The sequence below is a fragment of the Lactuca virosa genome, chromosome 3 (genome assembly GCF_052849685.1).
Source record: "Lactuca virosa cultivar CGN04683 chromosome 3, Lactuca_virosa_CGN04683_v6, whole genome shotgun sequence".
Taxonomy (NCBI): domain Eukaryota; kingdom Viridiplantae; phylum Streptophyta; class Magnoliopsida; order Asterales; family Asteraceae; genus Lactuca; species Lactuca virosa.
In genome coordinates this window covers 82,881,173-82,897,918 of record NC_136428.1, presented here as the reverse complement: position 1 = coordinate 82,897,918, position 16,746 = coordinate 82,881,173, and positions in this window count along the sequence as shown.

Sequence of the window (16,746 nt, the reverse complement as noted above, 5' to 3'; positions counted from 1 at the left end):
AACTTATCAGATCTGGTCATCTGGATCAGACGATGAGGAGATGAGGAATCCAACACATGGCGCCATGTTTGCGAATTTAGAGGAGGACTCAGATGAAGAGGAGTACAAAGTAAAAGGGAGATGCTTCGTATCCAAAGGAGCAGACAAATCTCCAATGACTACAAAGGTACGTAATATTCTCGAATCTTTTAATATTCCTAAACTTGCTTATGATGGTGAACTAATATCTTTTGATGAGACTGTTACTTATTTTGATTCAATTGTTGTGTCTGCTAGCAATGAGGCCAACAAGTTGTCCACAGAGTTATTAGAGACGAAAAAGAGATTAGACATGAAAATAAGCAAAGTTGATTGTTTAGAATTACAGATAACAAACATAATGTGTGATAGGGATACTTTATCTGCTGAAGTAAAACTTTTGCTTGCACAAAGAAACATTTACTGTAATTCTGCTAAGAGATTATATGGCAAATTAACTGATTTACATCATTCATGCGAAATAAGTAAAGAACAACATAGAAAATTACTGCCTTTTCTAGCATACGAAAGAGCTAAGGTAGATAATATTTCGTATGATTGTGAGAAGATAATAGCTGAATTTGACAAAGTTCCTGATGATAGATATAAATATGGAATTGTCAAAATTGATGAATGTCTTGATACAAATGAATTAGTTGACATAGTGAATGATACCTTGACTAAATCTGAAAAATCCAAATTTTGAAAAAGACTGAGAATTCAACATCTGATTCTCAATCTAATTTTGCTGATATTGAAGATAATTCTAATAATATTAGTGAAATTAGTGATCTTGAGGATGTTGATTGTTCCCAGTTGTCTATTGTTAATGCTGCATATACATCTAAAGGGAAAGAAAAAATTAAGGATTTGATGGTTATGATGGAAACTGATAAACCTTCAAGTTTGAAAGTTTGTGATTTGGACTTCGTGGAAATCAAAGATAGTCAAACAGATGATAGTGATGATGAAAATAAAGAGGAAAATTCGAATAAAAAGCAATCTTCAAAAGAAGATAACATTCCACGAATTGTGGTTGATCAAGTTTTACGGTGAAACCGAAAAATTCGAAAAAGTGTTAAATGAACAAGGTGCTCACTTTCTTGAAACGGATATTGTGGTTTATCCAAATTTCAAGTGTACAGACGATGTCGTCTTCCCAAATCAAGTATTCGTAACTACTGGGAATGTTGAGAATATCAAACGAGAGTTCAAGAAGTTAGTTGAAGAAGACAATAAGAAAACGTCTGATGAAGGGTTCTTCGCAAATCAAAACACCGTTGAAAACAACTTAACAAAGAATTCGTATGTTTTTCAACGACAAAAACCACAAAGAAAATGGGTTGAAAAATCAAACATTGTGAAAGAAGTTTTGAAACCAGTTGTTGAGGAAACTAAAAGTGTTGTCAAACTAAACTCAAAAGAATTCAAAGACCAAATTGACAAATTTTCGAAAGAAAATAACATTTCAAAAAGACAAACAAGAAAGAAAATATTTTGGCAGACTATTGAGTCTCAAAAGATGCCTAATGAAACGACAAAACCTGTTAAGTCAGTGAATTCAACAATTTTTTCAGAAAAGAAGAAAATTCCCGCTCAAACAAATAAATCTTTGTCTAAATCAAATTCATCCAAAAATGTTTCCAAGTCTAAACATTCATCTTTTTCGACAAATAAAAATACATTTTTTCAAAGAAATCATTCAAGGTCTGAAGGGAATCAGCAAAATAAATTTTCGAAAGTTTCACAAACAACACTTCCAAGAAAATATTTACATAAGCAAAATGAAAATCGTTTTTCTTCAAATTCACCAACGTTTTCTCAACGTCAACATTTCAAATCGACTGTGGATACATCTTATGCTCAATCTTTTCTTGATAAACCAAAAGTTGATTTCGTTCCTCAAAAGCCAAATTTTCGTAATCTTACGAAGAAACAAACTTTGAAACTTTCGCATGAAAAAGGGATAACTTCAAGAAAGAATATTAATCATTGGCTCGAAGGAAGAGGCAAAATGTATCAGTCAAACAAATTCTCAAAGGAACAGATTAACGAAGCCTATGAGAAGTATGTGAATACTTCATCAAACAAAAGTTCATCTTCTAAGGATTCGAACATCTCGGTAAAAGCATGGAAACCAGTAGAGAATGCGAAGAAAGTTCAATCACAAACTAGGAATGCGAAGTCTTATGTCAGTGAACATCCGAAACCAACAAAATCTTATGTTTCGGTTCCTTTAAATGAAGATGTAGACTTAATTGATAGTCTCAAAACCAAATTTTGTGATTGGGTTAAAAGTTCTTCATTTCATTTTATGTTGAAATCTAATTTCCAAGGACCCAAAAAGCCTTGGGTACCTAAATTCTTTCAATGATTGCAGGTACTATGTGACGAGCAATACGATAACAAGTGGTACATTGATAGTGGTTGCTCGCATCACATGACAGGGAAGAAGTAGAATCTTTGAGATTTTCGAAGCCTGAAAAATGCTGGAGTTGTTAAATTTGGAAACAATCAAAACTGCCAAGTCAAAGGATATAGGAAGATCACGAACGGTCAATTCACAGTGAATCGAGTTGCTTATGTTGAAGGTCTACAACATAACTTGATAAGTGTTTCACAACTTGTTTTGGGCATTGGCAATCAAGTACTCTTTAACGAAAAAGGAAGCATTATTTCGAATGTCAACACAAAGGAAGTTTTGCTCAAATCGAAGAGGAAAGGTGACATGTTTACATTGGACATCAATCTGATTGTAGGCAAACCGGCTGTATGTCTTCTTTCGAAAGCTACATCAGACATTAGCTGGCTTTGGCATCGTAGAGTTTCACATCTCAACTTTCGAAACATCAATAAACTTGTTGTTCAAGATCTGGTAAGAGGTTTACCCGTACTTAAATTCGATAATGATTCTTTATGTGCAGCTTGTGAAGTTGGCAAACAACATAAACAAGGTCATCCGATCACGATCGATTCGAAGATTGTCGAACCACTGGAGCTTTTACATATTGATTTGTGTGGTCCATCGACAGTTTCAACAACCAACAACTGTCACACCCCAAAATCGGAACGACAGAAACGTTCTGGGGGGGAGGACGCCATGTTTAGTATCACAAGACATGCATCATAGTAATCAAAGTAATAAGCAACCATTTCATTAGAAAGAAAGTGTTTACAATGTGTGTTCACAAAACATAGAATACATATGCAAATAACAAAACAAGACTTGAAGCTATACTGCTCCATCTTCTGAATTCCCAGAGCGAGTACCTGTCTACTAGTTTCCTGAGAATACAAGTTATTTGAAAGAGTTGATCAGCAATTAAGCTGGTAAGTTCATAAGATTTTACTGATGTAAGTAAGTTGTAAAATGTTGTGATAAAAATTCTGTTGAAAAAGTAGTTGAAAAATGTAGTGAGTTGTAAGTTCTGTTTAGAAAAGTTCGCCTGTTCCTCTTAGAAAATCCTATATTTTCTACTTTGATGAAAGATACGTAAAACTGATTCTACGATCCTTTCTATGAGTACTAAATGGATTCAAGTGATATAAAACTCAGAGTAAACAAACAATCGACTGTGCGCATCTGCCCTAGGCTCACTACCAAACAAGGTACAGGAAGTAAGGCGGATAACACACATCCCATTGTTTGTTAGATCATTGTTGTATACAACCCTGGCGTATTCACTTGTTACTCATGGAGTTAATTGTTATCGTTCCTTATTATTTAATGAAAAGATTCTTTAAGAAAATCCTTATTCCTTATAATAAAATGGTGACCACAGTCATTACTCCTATAATCAATTAGTTTATACTTGCTATATATGATCTAATATCGAATAGAGAGTTAATTGGGTGAATCTGCCCTAAGCCCACAACCAAACAAGGAACAGGAAGTAAGGCAGAAAGCACACATCCAACTACCTATTGGGTATTAATGATATATACCCATGATGTATAAACTAAAGTATTATAGCGTTAATCACCTAAGGTCCTTTAAGTTTATACTGGTTTAATAAAATGGATTAAACCCTTAACTGGTAAATTTCTAGTGTTGTAAATCAAAAGTTCCGATTTGGAAAGTATGTAATGTACTACAAAACTGTGCATTGACTCTGTGTCCTATGACTTGACTCATACCTGGTACCCTTATGATGACTCAATGTATACTGGACTTATATATCTAGAATCGAATAGATAATAGACTGGGTGAATCTGTTCCAAGCCCACAACCAAACAAGGAACAGGAAATGAAGCGAAGAGCATACATCCTATTATCTGTCGGATCCTATTGATATATATATATATATCCTTTGATGTATACATTAAGGAATAATGAGGTTAGCATTATGGTCCTTTCTAGTAAACGTAGCCTTCTACCAAGGCATCAAATGTTATGTGTGTTTGTTTCTTGTATTAGCATGTATTTCCCCAGGTGAGACTATATTTAACTAAATATAGCTTAGACATTAATGAATATGTGAGAAGATCACAAAGTAAATGTAATATGGAAAATAATGTTTTACCTCAGCAGTGACACTGCTGGCTATAAAGTAATAAAATACAGACTCCAGGTAGTATTAAATGGACAATACACCTCGGGGAGTCTTAAAGTAGCAAAATACAGACTCCAGGTAGTATTAAATGGACAATACACCTCGGGGAGTCTAAAGTAATAAAATACAGACTCCAGGTAGTATTAAATGTACAATACACCTCGGGGAGTCTAAAGTAATAAAATACAAACTCCAGGTAGTATTAAATGTACAATACACCTCGGGGACTCTAAAGTAGCCTTTAGTCCTAAGTCGGTTAATTAAAGGTTTAAATGTGAACTCGTATGTAACTAAAAAGATATATTATTATATTTTATCACCTCGTGTCTGCTAACCCAGATACGTGTAATCGTACTAAAGTTAACGCAAACTCGGAAATATATATTATTATATTTTATCACCTCGTGTCTGCTAACCCAGATACGTGTAATCGTACTAAAGTTAACGCAAACTCGGAAAGATATATTATTATATTTTTATCACCTCGTGTCTGCTAACCCAGATACGTGTAATCGTACTAAAGTTAACGCAAACCCGGCAAGATATATTAACGTGATTTTTCCCGGTACTTAGTATGGTGTGTTTCTCCAGGTACTTGTTATAGTATGTTCCTCTATGTACTTGTTATAGTATGTTCCTCTATGTACTTGTTATAGTATGTTCCTCTATTTACTTGTTATAGTATGTTCCTCTATGTACGTGTTATAGTATGTTGTGAACCCTTAAACTATACTTATTATAGGTTACTAGTAATGTACTTGAACTGTTGTTGAAAATACTTGTCTTACTACTAAGTTATGCTTGTACCTTAAAACGGAGTTTTGTTAGACTATAAAGTAACATAACTTGAAAGAGCTTTTGAAATGTTTTGATCACTTATAAAAGGCATAAGCAATAATTTGAAAGATGTTTATAACAAACATTTACACAATTATCATTGTTTTCAACTTGTATTCCCCCCCTTAAAACATTTAAAACAGTTAAAAGATTCATTACGGGGTATGGACTCACCTGATGTGGGTGATTCAACGAATACACGTGTAAGGATGAGAAGTTCCATGAATGAAGTCCCGAGACACAACAAGTGCTAAATGACATATAATGACATATATTGGCATAAATATAGTGCTTGGAAGAAACCAAATGCAAGTAAACACCTCACGGGACTAGGAAACACTTTGACCAAGTGTTGGAATCACATGTGATTCATCTAAAGGGTGTTTAAGGCCATGGTTTGGTGTTTACGGCCATGTGTTTACGGCCAAGGGAGTTTACGACCGTAAACTCATGGTCAAGGATGCATATGAGGGTGTTTGAAGGCTAGGGAAGCTTGAGGGAATTTTGCTCTACACAAGGATGTGGAAGACCCACTCAATGGAGAGTGTTGAGGAGTTTACGGCCCATGGGAGTTTACTCCTGGTCGTAAACTCTCTAAATGGTCACATTTGGGGTCTTAAAGGTAAGGAGTCTCAAGGGTTCAAGTGTTCTAAGGCTTAGCTAGGGTCTTGAAGTGTTTAAGGTCCAAGACTTGACCAAAAATGGAGTTTACGGCCAAGGATGTTTACTCTTGGGCTGTAAAATCTCTAATGATGAGTTTGGTGATGATTCAAGGTCTTACAAAGCACATGGGAGTGTTCTAGCCTCAAATCCAAGCCTTAGGAAGAGTTTATGGCAAAAATGGAACCTTTATAGGAGTTTACGGCCTTGGGAGATGGCTTGGCCGTAAACTCCTTTTGATCCTTCATTCTTGATGTTTTCAAGGTCCTAAGCACGAACCTTAACTGGATATCAAGTATAGGGAAGAGTACTTACGATATAGAGTCTTGAAAGGGTCGATTTTGGCCAAGAACACTAGTGTGTGTTCTTGGTGAAACTTGAAGATCTAGAAAATGGAATGATTTCATGGATGGAATCAAAGAGTGTAACTAGTAGATGAAGTGTAACAACAAATCAAGGAAAGAACACTTATGTTTTTGATGATATAAGATGATGAACTCGATGATACTTGAGAGGATTTGGAAGTGTTCTTAAGGTTGGAATGTAAGAATGAAGAAAGTTGAAGGATATGTGCCTGCATGGGGGGAGTTTACGGCCCACCTTGAGTTTACGGCCGTAAACTCAAGTGTTGTGGCCGTGAACTCCTTTTGATGAGGGTTAAGGCTCGAATGTTGCATAATGTCTCTAGCGGGTACTTCTCAACACTTATTCCTTAAGTGTATTTGGCTTATAACTCCTTAGAATGACCTTTAACCAGGCTAGAACTCATTACCAATGAGTCTGACACTCTGATGAGTTGACTGGCTGCGCTTTAAAAGCAAAAAAAAAAATTTGGGTTGTCACATCATCCCCCCGTTAGATGGAATTTCGTCCCAAAATTAACTTTCTTAGTATTACTATTGGGGTTGCGCTCCTCTGATTGGCAGAATACCCACTCGTAGACCTGGCACTTTGCCCTACTGTTCATGATAGGGTTCATACTCAGTCCATATATCATTACCTCATGTATACAAGTCGTATATAATTAGGATTAGTAAGACGGTCGGATCTGCGACTCTGCCCCAGGTCCACAACCAAACAAGGAACATGAGATAGGGAGGAAACACACATACTGAATCTACGTAATCATAATCATATACCACCCTCGCATATACACTGAATAGTGACAGGTGGGTTGTATTCGTCCGTAGCCTCTCTGCTCGAACTTGGTTTGGTGGATGAGTGGTATTTCGTGACGGTCTGCGGACATCTGACGATAAGGTTTCAGAGGAGAAAGTACTCTTCGCATGACTACTTCGGGGTTTTTAGAATACGAAAGATAAAACTAAGGTTTAGGTTGGACTGTCGATATGAATGACCGAAGTTTCGAGAACTTGATGGTCGAGGCGATAGAAACATATGAACTTAGTATGGTGAGGACCACGCCAATTCGTGACGAATGGTAGTAACGGACTCTTTACCGAACAAAGTTTTGCTGATTGGAAAGAAATGTATGTTATACGATGATGTATCCCTAGCGTGCTCGAAAATGTACTCTTCGTGTGCTCGACAATGTACTTCTAGTGTGTTCGACTGTGTACTCTTAGTGCGTTCGAAAATGTACTTCTAGTGTGTTCGAAAATGTACTCTTTGTAAATGTTCTAGTGCTTTCTGTTTTCCCTTTGATGTTAACACTCCTACGTATCGTACCGCGATGAGCGGGTACATACAAATGAAAGTGCTTTGATAACTGGTGGTGATACTTTATATCATGATGCTCCTCGGTACCACTACGATCGCCTGTCATATACAAGTTATGAATATTTAAAATGAATAAGACGGTCGACTCGACTGGGTAACTCTGCTTCAAATCCACAACCAAACAAGGAACAGGAATTAAGGCGGAATTTACTCACTCTAAGTCTGCAACATCTTAGTTATGCACAACCCTGATGTATATGTTCAGCCATCGTAGCTTCTTTAAACGGATCCTTTAGTTCTCTTGAATACTGTGATCTATTTCAATATGTGAGTTATTATGATTACTTTTAAAGTTTTCCCCAAGTTTTAGTCTTATATTATTATAAATTAAGTTTTAAACCAATACTTGTTTTTAAGACGTACCAAAATCTCAAAAGCGGGATTTCCTCGCGGTTCGTTTATGACTTTTTTGTTAGATTCTTCCTCCTCCTCCGTCGCCTCCCTCTGTTGGGCAGTCTCTCTTGGCGTGACCCATTTCACCACATGAATAGCATACCTCAACTATACCCGCACCGGTGGTTGAAGTGATGTGCTGAGTTGGGGTTTCACAGGAACGAGCTTCTGTGTCTTCCCTCTCCATTGGACAGTTCCTCTTAAAGTGTCCCGATTTGCCGCACTTGAAACAGGCCAAGTTCACTTGGGGAATTGGCCGTGTTGGCGCCCTGCAGAAACGGGCAGTGTGCCCCTTTCTGCCGCAATTAGTGCATTGCAGCTCTCGGCAAGCTCCGTTGTGGTGGTAAGTGCATCTGTCGCACTTTGGGAGATTTCCTGCATATTTCTTGCCGGGGGTGGTAGTGGTAGTTGAAGTGCCAGATGTTGTGACTGTTGTTGTGGGTACGGGGGTAGTCATGGGTTGTCGTCTCTTCTTAGAACCTCGAGCCGACCTTTTTACCTTGTTATACCAGGACTTTCGCTTCCTGCTCTTAGGTTTGTGATCGGGGTTGTGTTTGTCACCAGACACTAGCGGTCTCCCTTGATTGTTATTGTGATTAGCATTGAGCTGTGCCATGACGGCTGTCACAGCAGCTGTGACCGCAGCCTGGAAAGTAGCAGTGTCTATCTGCAGAATTGGTGCCTCGCCTGTTGGCTAGTTCCTTCCTGGTGTAGACATGATTTTGTTGCATCGCGAAAAATGATCTCGTGAGAAATGATGCTCATTGCTAGTCGTATTCCATTATTTTTAATGTACTAATTAGTTTCACGCTTTGCCGGACTATTCTCAATGTTTTAGACGACACTCCTGAGATATGTCCAGGGTGGTGGGTAGAGGTAGGTATGGTACGAGTGATATTTAAACTAAGTTAATCTTGGTCTGAGTGTATCTAGTCCTGACTTCCACAGGGTGTTGGAAATAATTCATCAAAGAGTCTGTACCTAATAAACTCTATGAATTCGGAATGACTATCCTCGAATGAATATATGTTACCTGAATAACTGTTACCAGCTCCATGTAAGAAAATAATCCTAACACATAATGTGAGCAGTGCTTCCAATCGCTCATTAAGTTAACAAAATTATTATTTATTAGTGTGACGCATGAGACGTTTTGGTTACTTCGGTTGATCCTTCTTGGAAAACGTCTCCTGAACTTGCTGTTCTTCCTCCTGGATTCTCCTGTTATCCACTACGAGGAAGTGGTTACATCTATCTGGGTTTGTCGTGTGAGAATGGAAGTAACTAAAGAATCTATGAGTTGTAAGGTAACTTTATGGGGCGATCCTTACAGAGTCCTCCTATAATTGCACAATGTATACAAGTTGTATATAACTTAAGATTAAATAGACCTTCGAATAAGTGATCCTACTCCAAAACCACAACCAAACGAGGAACATGTAGTGAAGCGTAGATCACAAATTCTAAGTCTATAAGGTCTCAATTATATAAAACCTTGGGAGTATACATTGTAAGATGAGTAAATTACACGATTCGTCCCTGGTCCGAGTGTCAAATTGTGCGTTTAGTCCCTATTTTCAAAAATTAACTCGGACCGTCCCTTATATAGTTAAAAGTTGCATGTTTTGTCCCTACCAGACATAAAATGACTATAATACCCTTTTCTATTTCTTTTTCCTTTATTTTTAATTTGTTTATAATTTATCTATTAATTTTTTATTAATTATAAGTATTCTAAAAAATGAAATGGTCCCTAAGTCTTTCAGGTACACTCTCTCACTCACAACATCTTCTTCTCCATCTCCGGTGAGATCACCGGTGCCACCCTTTCTGCCGGAAACCACTGCATCACCCGGCTGATACCCCTTCTGCCGGAAACCTCCTCTATCGCCGTTATCTTTCTCCTAATCGTGATCCAACACCAGACCCGCTAACCTAGATTACCAGCGTTCCTCTTCCTTCACTTTTCCGACCGTCAGAGCTAAACACAGAGAGATAGAGGGGTGTCGCCACCTCCGTTGCCACCTGCACATCGTCCTCGTCACACCATTATCGCAATTTCTCTCTTAGTCCAAGCTTCCTAATTGTGCACCACCATCGATGTAGATCTGTACTCCAGAAAAAAACGAATCTCAGATCTACACCACAATCTCTAGTATCAACTCTAAACGGGCATCGTCTCTGATCTGCACCTTATTTTCTCAAATTTGCACCTCTTATTCTCAGATCTGTAAACCGATCATGTTCTTCGTTTGACTACAATCTTCATATTCTCAGATCTATAAACCCTTCATCTTCTCTGTTGGACCACTCTTCGACCACTGTCTTCAGGTGGCTGGTGGTCGGATGGTGTTGGTGGCTGGAACTCTTTATCTTCTCGGATGTTTGTTGGTTGGTGGTGGTGTTGCCGGAAAAACGTGTATGGTGAAATAAGGAAACGAGAGTGTGAGAGGTGTATGGTTTTGTTGGGATTGATGGATTTTCTGGATTTACATATTTTTGATGGGTAAGGGTATCAATGGACGTCGTTTGAAGGTCAGCGTTAGGTGGTCGGAGATGGTGCTCGACAGTAGGTGGTCGGAGATGATGCCGGTTGGTGTAGGTCTATTTCCTAAAACTTCAAAGGGGTGGGTGGGTTTGAGTGGGGGTGGGGTATAGGGGATAGACCATTTATTTATTTTTTATTTAATAAATTGAAAAAAACGATAAGTAAATTAAAAAAATAAATGATAAGGGTAAAATAGTCATTTTATGTCCGTCAGGGACGGTCCACGTGAAAAAATAACATCACAGTGACGGTCCGAGTTAATTTTTAAAAATAGGGACTAAACGCGCAATTTGACACTCGGACCAGGGACGAATCGTGTAATTTACTCTTGTAAGATTATAGACCTATCCGTAAGGGTCCTTTAAGTTATCATGTAAGTTGTTTATATAGAGCCTAAAATACTCCTATAGTATTTTAATGTAATCTTCTTGGTATGTTTCAAACTTGTTATCGCGTTATAGTGTCATAGAATACTCCTATAGTATTCTAACTCTAATGTACTTGATCTAGTATTCTCTTGACTGTTGTTTCGGTAAGTTTTAAGACTGTTGCAACACCACATCACTCCCAAACACATGTCGGTCACATCTCGAATGAGTATAGTTGATCAGGCTATATTGATCCTAGCTATGATTACATAACTGTTCAGGTTTGACGACAGTGTTCAACCTTTAAATACTTTAGTTCTTTTCTTCTTGTGATACTTGGTCTAGTATGTACATGTATAAGCAAGTAGATATATTTTTATAACTTATCGTTATACCCTTAAAATATATCATTATCCAGAGCACTTAATCCCCATTGTATTTATAGTTGTATATCTTTTATCAGTTGATATACTTAGTTCAGTATAAACAATGCTCTGATACCAATCTGTCACACCCCAAAAACGGAACGGCGGAAACGTTCTGTGGTGGAGGACGTCATGTTTAGTATCACAAGACATGCATCATAGTAATCAAAGTAATAAGCAATCATTTCATTAGAAAGAAAGTGTTTACAATGTGTGTTCACAAGACATAGAATACATATGCAAATAACAAAACAATACTTGAAGCTACACTGCTCCATCTTCTGAATTCCCAGAGCGAGTACCTGTCTACTAGTTTCCTGAGAATACAAGTTATTTGAAAGAGTTGATCAGCAATTAAGTTGATGAGTTCATAAGATTTTACTGATGTAAGTAAGTTGTAAAATGTTGTGGTAAAAATGTTGTTGAAAAAGTAGTTGAAAAATGTAGTGAGTTGTAAGTTCTGTTTAGAAAAGTTTGTCTGTTCCTCTTAGAAAATCCTATATTTTCTACTTTGATGAAAGATACGTAAAAATGATTCTACAATCCTTTCTATGAGTACTAAATGGATTCAAGTGATATAAAATTCAGAGTAAACAAACAATCGATTGTGAGCATCTGCCCTAGGCTCACTACCAAACAAGGTACAAGAAGTAAGGCGGATAGCACACATCCCATTGTTTGTTAGATCATTGTTGTATACAACCCTGGCGTATTCACTTGTTACACATGGAGTTAATTGTAATCGTTCCTTATTATTTAATGAAAAGATTCTTTAAGAAAATCCTTATTCCTTATAATAAAATGGTGACCACAGTGATTACTCCTATAATCAATTAGTTTATACTTGCTATATATGATCTAATATCGAATAGAGAGTTAATTGGGTGAATCTGCCCTAAGCCCACAACCAAACAAGGAACAGGAAGTAAGGCGGAAAGCACACATCCAACTAGCTATTGGGTATTAATGATATATACCCATGATGTATAAACTAAAGTATTATAGCGTTAATCACCTAAGGTCCTTTAAGTTTATACTGGTTTAATAAAATGGATTAAACCCTTAAGTGGTAAATTTCTAGTGTTGTAAACCAAAAGTTCTGATTTGGAAAGTATGTTCTGTACTAGAAAACTGTGCATTGACTCTGTGTCCTATTACTTGACTCATACCTGGTACCCTTATGATGACTCAATGTATACTGGACATATATATCTAGAATCGAATAGATAATAGACTGGGTGAATCTGTTCCAAGCCCACAACCAAACAAGGAATAGGAAATGAAGCGGAGAGCACACATCCTATTATCTGTCGGATCCTATTGATATATATATGTATCCTTTGATGTATACATTAAGGAATCATAAGGTTAGCATTATGGTCCTTTCTACTAAACATAGCCTTCTACCAAGGCATCAAATGTTATGTGTGTTTGTTTCTTGTATTAGCGTGTATTTTCCCGGGTGAGACTATCTTTAACTAAATATAGCTTATACATTAATGAATATGTGAGAAGATCACAAAGTAAATGTAATAGGGAAAATAATGTTTTACCTCAACAGTGACACTGCTGGCTATAAAGTAATAAACTACATACTCCAGGTAGTATTAAATGGACAATACACCTCGGGGAGTCTTAAAGTAGTAAAATACAGACTCCAGGTAGTATTAAATGGACAATACACCTCGGGGAGTTTAAAGTAATAAAATACACACTCCAGGTAGTACTAAATGTACAATACACCTCGGGGAGTCTAAAGTAATAAAATACAAACTCCAGGTAGTATTAAATTTACAATACACCTCGGGGACTCTAAAGTAGCCTTTAGTCCTAAGTCGGTTAATTAAAGGTTTAAATGTGAACTCGTATGTAACTAGGAAGATATATTATTATATTTTATCACCTCGTGTCTGCTAACCCAGATACGTGTAATCGTACTAAAGTTAACGCAAACTCGGAAAGATATATTATTATATTTTATCACCTCGTGTCTGCTAACCCAGATACGTGTAATCGTACTAAAGTTAACGCAAACTCGGAAAGATATATTATTATATTTTTATCACCTCGTGTCTGCTAACCCAGATACGTGTAATTGTACTAAAGTTAACGCAAACCCGGCAAGATATATTAACGTGATTTTTCCCGGTACTTAGTATGGTGTGTTCCTCCATGTACATGTTATAGTATGTTCCTCTATGTACTTGTTATAGTATGTTCCTCTATGTACTTGTTATAGTATGTTCCTCTATGTACTTGTTATAGTATGTACCTCTATGTACGTGTTATAGTATGTTGTGAACCCTTAAACTATACCTATTATAGTTTACTAGTAATGTACTTGAACTGTTGTTGAAAATACTCGTTTTACAACTAAGTTATGCTTGTACCTTAAAACAGAGTTTTGTTAGACTATAAAGTAACATAACTTGAAAGAGCTTTTGAAATGTTTTGGTCACTTATAAAAGGCATAAGCAATAATTTGAAAGATGTTTATAACAAACATTTACACAATTATCATTGTGTTCAACTTGTATTCCCCTCCTTAAAACATTTAAAACAGTTAAAAGATTCATTACGGGGTATGGACTCACCTGATGTGGGTGATTCAACGAATACGCGTGTAAGGATGAGAAGTTCCACGAATGAAGTCCCGAGACACAACAAGTGCTAAATGACATATAATGACATATATTGGCATAAATATAGTGCTTGGAAGCAACCAAATGCAAGTAAACACCTCACGGGACTAGGAAACACTTTGACCAAGTGTTGGAATCACATGTGATTCATCTAAAGGGTGTTTAAGGCCATGGTTTGGTGTTTACGGCCATGTGTTTATGGACAAGGGAGTTTACGGCCATAAACTCATGGTCAAGGATGTATATGAGGGTGTTTGAAGGCTAGGGAAGCTTGAGGGAATTTTGCTCTACACAAGGATGTGGAAGACCCACTCAATGGAGAGTGTTGAGGAGTTTATGGCCCAGGGGAGTTTACTCCTGGCCGTAAACTCTCTAAATGGTCACATTTGGGGTCTTAAAGGTAAGGAGTCTCAAGGGTTCAAGTGTTCTAAGGCTTAGCAAGGGTCTTGAAGTGTTTAAGGTCCAAGACTTGACCACAAATGGAGTTTACGGCCAAGGATGTTTACTCTTGGGCTGTAAACTCTCTAATGATGAGTTGGGTGATGATTCAAGGTCTTACAAAGCACATGGGAGTGTTCTAGCCTGAAATCCAAGCCTTAGGAAGAGTTTATGCCCAAAATGGCACCTTTATAGGAGTTTACGGCCTTGGGAGATGGCTTGGCCGTAAACTCCTTTTGGTCCTTCATTCTTGATGTTTTCAAGGTCCTAAGCACGAACCTTAACTGGATATCAAGTATAGGGAAGAGTACTTACGATATAGAGGCTTGAAAGGGTTGATTTTGGCCAAGAACACTAGTGTGTGTTCTTGGTGTTCTTCGTGAAACTTGAAGATCTAGAAAATGGAATGATTTCATGGATGGAATCAAAGAGTGTAACTAGTAGATGAAGTGTAACAACAAATCAAGGAAAGAACACTTACGTTTTTGATGATCTAAGATGATGAACTCGATGATACTTGAGAGGATTTGGAAGTGTTCTTGAGGTTGGAATGTAAGAATGAAGAAAGTTGAAGGATATGAGCCAATATGGGGGGAGTTTACGGCCCACCTTCAGTTTACGGCCGTAAACTCAAGTGTTGTGGCCGTGAACTCCTTTTGATGAGGGTTAAGGCTCGAATGTTGCACAGTGTCTCTAGCGGGTACTTCCCAACACTTATTCCTTAAGTGTATTAGGCTTATAACTCCTTAGAATGACCTTTAACCAGGATAGAACTCATTACCAATGAGTCTGACACTCTGATGAGTTGACTGGCTGAGCTTTAAAAGCAAAAAAAAAATTTCGGGTTGTCACAACAACAAATGGTACATTTTAGTCATTGTTGATGATTTTTCAAGATTCACGTGGGTTTATTTTCTCAGGCTGAAATCCGAAGTAGCCCAAATCATGATTGACTTCATCAAAAAGATGGAAACAACGTTAAAGAAGACTGTTCGAAAAATCAAGAGTGATCATGGAACTGAATTTAAGAACAATGTTCTTGATTCGTTTCTGGTGGACAAGGGCATTTCGCATAATTTTTCGTCTCCACATACACCACAACAAAATGCTGTAGTTGAACGAAGAAATAGATCTCTATGTGAAGCCGCAAGGACTATGCTGGCATATGCGAATCTTCCACAATACCTTTGGGCAGAAGCAATATCCACCGCATGTTTTACTCAAAATTGATCTTTCATCCATCGTCGTTTTAACATTACTCCATACGAAATACTCAACAATCGAAAACCTAATGTGAAATTCTTCCATGTTTTCGGATGAAGATGTTTTATTATGAATCTCAAGGATAACCTTTTGAAGTTTCAAGCAAAAGCTGATGAAGGAATTTTCTTGGGATATTCGCATAATTTCATCGCATATCGTGTGTTAAACAAACGAACACGAAAAGTGGAAGAAACTTTCAATCTTACCTTTGATGATTACTATATTAAACAAACTGAAAAGTATTTTGAAAATCATCCAATTCTTCAAGAAACACAAGATGAATCTGAACCTTTACAATCATTGGATATTGATTATGAATTAATTTTTGGTATTCCAGATCAAGCTGCTGATGCTGAAAATCATGCAAATGATAATAATATCCCTGAACTATCGAAGCTTAATGATGATTCAACATCAAATCCTCAAGAAATAGGCGAAAGTATGCCTCATGATCCAGTGGAGGGGGAGCACTTGGATTCAAACACTCTGGTTGAGGGGGAGCATTCTTTCGAGGGGGAGAATGAGAGAATGGATGTTGATGTTGAGGGGGTGCATCAAGTTGAGGGGGAGCATTCAGGTAATAATGAGAATTTTCATGATTTTAATGATGAATGTTCAGTTGCAGGTTCAGAGAATGATGATTTATACGAAGATACACCTTTGGATTTTGATCCTGCTTATCCACCAATGGAAAAATGGACAAGAGATTATCCGAAGGATCAAATAATTGGAAATCCTCAAGAAGGAGTATTGACAAGAGCTCAGATTCGTGCAAAGAATGAGGTATTAAATACTCATCAAGAATTTTGCATGTTTAATGTTTTCATCTCTAAAATCGAACCAAAGATAGTTAAGGTTGCA